General features: G+C 37.0%; 1 long non-coding RNA gene across 1 annotated transcript; it reads left to right on the forward strand.

Annotated features, from left to right (window-relative positions):
- Nucleotides 1-1,885: 1,885 nt before the first annotated feature.
- Nucleotides 1,886-4,618, forward strand: LOC134475570 (uncharacterized). The gene is made up of 2 exons (XR_010046737.1): nt 1,886-2,104; nt 3,625-4,618. It is a non-coding gene; the product is annotated as an uncharacterized LOC134475570 (long non-coding RNA).
- The last annotated feature ends 703 nt before the right edge of the window (nt 4,619-5,321 follow it).

The raw sequence follows: 5,321 nt of genomic DNA on the forward strand, positions 1-5,321 counted from the left end.
GGATTAATAAAACCCAAAATGTGTAATTGTCATTGTACAAAAGAGAGGAAAAGAAAGTGCTTTAAAGGATATAACTGCATGTATATTTAAGTATATAAGATAGATAACCATATTACTGAGTTTTGTTGGATCATTGAACAGAACTGTTTACAGTCTCACTGTTTTAATGTCCATTCTATGTTTTAATTGTGTAACTTGAACAACTATTTCTAAGATGACAATATGTAATCCGTTAACTAGTGATATCCTATTGTTTATTTTTTTCTGAAATTCTGTATAACTTGTACCTTTTTTCTGTTTTTTTTCTTCTTTCTCCTTAAATAAAATTAAAAAATAAAAGAATATTCATCTTTGAGCAGTACAGAAAGAACATCTTACCTTTGAGTCAGATGGGTCACTATTTTACTTTCTCCTCTCTATTAATTATTTTATAATCCTCTAAAAGTCACTTTACCTCTCCACATCTTTACTCTTTATCTGTTCAGTATGGATAATAATTTTAACCTTATGATATGTCGTGAGGACCAGGGAGATCTGCACTCAAAGCTCCTCCATAATGCTGCCAATGAGCCCTTGGTCAGAGCTGGGCTCACTTTCCTCCCTCCCTATTGAATCTACTGACTATTATAGAAAAGGTCATTTTAGAAAGTGGAAAGATCATTCTTCCATTTATTTGGGAGCATCGAATTGCCTTGGCTTTTAAGAGTCTGAATTGTTTATTTTGTATGAGTTTTAAAAATAGCTTAGTTAGCCATGCAAGAAACACAATGATAAAAGGGTAATCTAGACTCCACCATAGATGCAGTGGAAAGAAAAGAATAGAATGAAAAAAACTAGAGAAAGATACACATAACATGCTGTATACATTATTTATAAACAGGAACACTGTTTCTACATACACTCCATGTATCTCATTACTCTATAAACTGTATATTCTTCTCAAATATGGGGCAATTTAAATGAATCATGTGGTCTATTCACCCTGCCATGTTTTATTTGTGTGTGTGATTTTTTTAAACAGTAAAATGAATAGCCAGAAACAATGACCTGCTTATTCTACAAGGAAGAATAGGAAAAGAAAGTGTGCGTTTGTGTGTTTGTATGTATATATGTGTAAATTCTACCATGATTTAGGAGATAGGGTGACTTTAACCAATTCAACCGCAGATTTATTTTTAAAACCTCTGAGTAATGTTTAGGAACCAAAATCTAATGCTAAAGACAGCAAATGGCAAAAGCACTTCCAAGCTATCTGTCCAGGAGTGGCCCTGCTCCCCTCCTGCTTCAGTCTGATTACCTCTGGGGAATGTGCTGTTCCTTGGAACGAATCAGCCCTGAACAAAATAAGAGAGGTTGAAAAGTTTAGGACGTGGAAAATATGTGGAATTTGCTCTTGAATAATGATTTGTATTTTTCTTTTGCAATAAATATGACCAATGACCCAGATAGGAGGATGGCAATTACTTAATGAATCAAACTAGAAACATAAAACTCTTCGTGATAATAACGAGAGCAATGATAGTAGGAAGCTGAGTCAAATAAACAAATATAATGCTTCATGTATCTGTAGACGTGCATTTACAAATTCCAAAGCTGTGACTGTGGAAGGGATTTCAAGTCTGATGATGCCAGTGTTCTCGGTTTGTATGTTCATTGACTTGGTTCCTCTGAATTTGGAAGTGGCAACGTTCCATGGTGACTTTCTGCACCTATCGTTAGCTAAGATTCCCAGTGTGGATGCCCAATGGCTCTGGCAATCATTTACCTTTATACAAAGAACTTTTCTCCTAACATCCTTATGTGTCTCAAAGTAAATAAGTCTCAAATCTGCTATAGCCATATAAAAATATGCTCTATTTGTTCAGTTATATATTTAAAATCTGTACTCTGTCTGAAGTTTTCCTTTACTAGTGAGCATTTTCCTCATATGTGAAATGGAATATGTTCTCCAACTTTATGGAAGAGGAAAAGAAATTGTCTTTAACAGGGGCAGGTGAGGAAGAGGCCAGTCTGTGTACATGACCGCCAGTAGAGAGCTGAATTTCACGAAGCCAGCAATGCAAACTTCTTTACCTAACAGAAGAATTGGTAGCTTTACCCTGAGGTAGGTGACTTGGGAAAGTTGCAGCCTTTCTTTCTTATAAAGAAAGGGATTGGATAAAATGGTATCAAATACTGTCAGCCTTAAGGCACTGTGAAATGAGAAAAAAAAGTTTTCAAGATCAAGAAAATATTTGAGAAACCAGAGAACTATTCAGTTGTCAAAAACAATAAAACCTCCCAAACAAGAACTACAGCTTCTGCAGCTTTACTAATTTTCTGGTCTATGCATAAATTGTAGGAGGGAAGGCATTAAGAAGTAATCTGAAGGAGGTACCTATGGTTATCCATCTTCTTCATACCAGTGTTAACTATGCTGAGATGCTTGTTAGAAATGCTGTTTCAGGGGTCACAACTCTAGAGGTTCTAATTTAGTAGGCTGAGGGTAGAATTCGTGAACCTGAATTTTAAAGACATCACAGGAGATTCTGGTAAAGGTATGATTATCATTAATTAGTAAAATTTACAGCTATCTCAAGGGCAAGGGGTTATCAGGGGCTAGCCTGATAACCTAGCCTGGTTATCAGTTTCTATGGAGGGAAAAGTCTTTTAATAGCCTGTCTCTGCTTAGGGCGGCTGTAGGGCTGACACTGCAGGTGAGAAATCTGGAACATTCCTCATGTGGAGGTTGATTCACTACCAAATGTTCAGTTTGGCCTAAAACTAACAAAACAAGAAAAGCCAACTTATTAAAAAATACTGTTTGATATGAGAACAGCTTTAGTTTCCATCCAATTAGTAGAAAGCAAAAGAATTAATTGGAAGAGGATGAAGATGAGAACAAGTTCTTATTAAATACCAAAAATGTGCCAGATATTTATATAATACATTACCCCCATAGTCCTCACTACAATCTGTAAGCAAAAATTAGCCTTATTTTGGAAACAAAAGGCCAATAGTTTTTAACTTGATCACACATTAAAATCACTTCGATGAGAGTAGGAGGACTTAGAAAAATCACCCATTTTATTCCTGGCCTCCAGAGATGGCAGTATTGTTGGCTGCCATTGACATCTTTAAAAGTACTCTGGAAATGCTATTGTGCGTGGAGAAAATTGAGTACCACTGATATTGACCAGAGTTCATAGGATTAAAACCACTTGCAAATCACAGTGCAACTCCTGTGACTCACATTATATTGTCTTGGATTTATTCTGGGAAAAACTCATGGTCTACCTAAAATTCTGAAATAGGATTGTGTTGCAAGACCTGATTTTGTCAAAAATACATTTTGATCTTAGAAACAAAATCCTACAGGGAAATTTTCCACAATAGAACTTTTAAGTTATTTTGTTGTTCCAATCATCTGAGAAGTTGACTAGAGAAATCAGTATTATCATTATGGCCATGCTTATTATGACGAAACTGAAGTCTTGGGATTTTGTAGTTCGTCATATCTTCAGTGACAAAAGTTAGAATTAGTAGTTTTTGCAGTATTGAATCAGTGGAATGTACTGTTCTTTTGATCTCAAGTTTTCTCAGTGTTCTTCAACATCCCAAGTGATTACACTTTTACTCTTTTAGGTGGTAAAGAATTATCTGTTTTCTGAAAGCAACGTACCCTCGCATTGGCGGTGCAAGCGAGCAGTAGGTGAGCCAGGAAGAAAACAAGTCAGTGTCTCCCTTGAGCCAGGCTGAGAACCAAACGTCCCACCTCCCATCCCCGCTTAACAACTGGGTGGTGTGGAGGACAGCTGCAGTTAATAGCAACTAAGACACATAAAACCACCCAGTGGTTGTATTGTTGGGTTGATTATGCTGATCTGGGGCCAGAGGTCTGAGCATCTCTCAGGAGGATGACCATATGCAATACAGCAAATACGGGGCATTTCCTTCTGCCTTCTTTTTGGAGGCAAATATTGTTTTCACTCTTTTGCTTTGTTCTGATTAATGTTTTGCTCTATTCAATATTCCGTTTTGATAGGTTTTATAATATTCTGCTTTTGGTTTGATTTTGCTATACCTGATTGAATGGACAACTATTGTGAAAATGAGATATACTATGGTACTTATTACTGTTATCCTGGTATCCTGCTCTGAAGTTCTGTACCAATTTCATTGTATCGTCTTGATCAGCGCTTTGTTCTGTTATATTTTACTACCTTAAAAAAAAATTATCTGTTTTCAAGAACCTTCTGAAAATTGAAAGAGTTTTGGCCCAGGCTGGACACTGTCGCTGGAAAAGCCTCAGCCGGAACCAAGGAGCTCTATCTCCCCCACCCCTCTACCTCTGGTGCAAACTAGTGCCAATGGGCTACCTGTGCATCCCTAATGCCCCCTCAGGCACCACCCCTAACCTAAGCTACATATAGGCCCCCATCCACGTGTTCCACAGGGAGAGATCGCCGACCCTGGGGTAGAGATGCAGCGTCCCAGGGGATCGGGGGTGTCTCTCCCCGCATTCTCAAAATAAAGGTCATTTATATTTCATACTTCTTATCTTTTCAGCCGCCACTGGTCTCCCACAGTTCTATCATAATTGGATTAAATAAAATCAATAAAAATAATTTTACTTGTTTCTTGGACTTATTATTTTTTGATGTTGGGCGAGGTATATGCTGAGAAAGTGTTCTATCACTCACTACCTCCCAGCCCTGGTATTTCCTTTAATGTAGTTACTTGAAGACTTACATTTGTACACATGTAAATTGCATTTTATTTATATTGGTCTGGGCTGCTGTAGGTAATGTAGGAGCAGAATGCTCTCTACAGGCCAGTGCTTTGACTCTCAAGGAAACCAAAAATCAAAACAAAATGAAACACAAACCAACCAGCCAACTAGCCACCCCAAATCCCTGCTAGCTTCTGCTCTAGATTCTGACTACTCTGTATTCCATAGATAAGCAGCACTGGCACTACCCAAAAGCTTGTTAGAAATGCAGAAATTCACATTTGCACCTAGACCTACTGAATTAAGATCTGCATTTCACTATGATCCCTCACTGATTCACACATGTTAAAATGAAGAGGCACTGGTCCAAAGACAGCAATCATCAAAAGACAGAATAAGACTCTAAGTCACATTACTAAATATTTTGTATCATTTTAAGTAAGAGGGCGGGAAAATATTCAATTTAAAAAATACTATTCTGGAAAAATCATCCTCTGAATTTACACTATGCCTGAGATGAATTGAACTCAAAGAGATCAAGGCAAGTGTTTTGATTTGGTTCAATGATTTTCAAGCTTTTTTTTTTTTTACTATGAAACAAGAAATATAT

Source organism: Cavia porcellus, unplaced genomic scaffold (assembly GCF_034190915.1).
Source record: "Cavia porcellus strain 051 isolate PalLab524CR breed Dunkin Hartley unplaced genomic scaffold, mCavPor4.1 scaffold_4, whole genome shotgun sequence".
Lineage (NCBI taxonomy): Eukaryota > Metazoa > Chordata > Mammalia > Rodentia > Caviidae > Cavia > Cavia porcellus.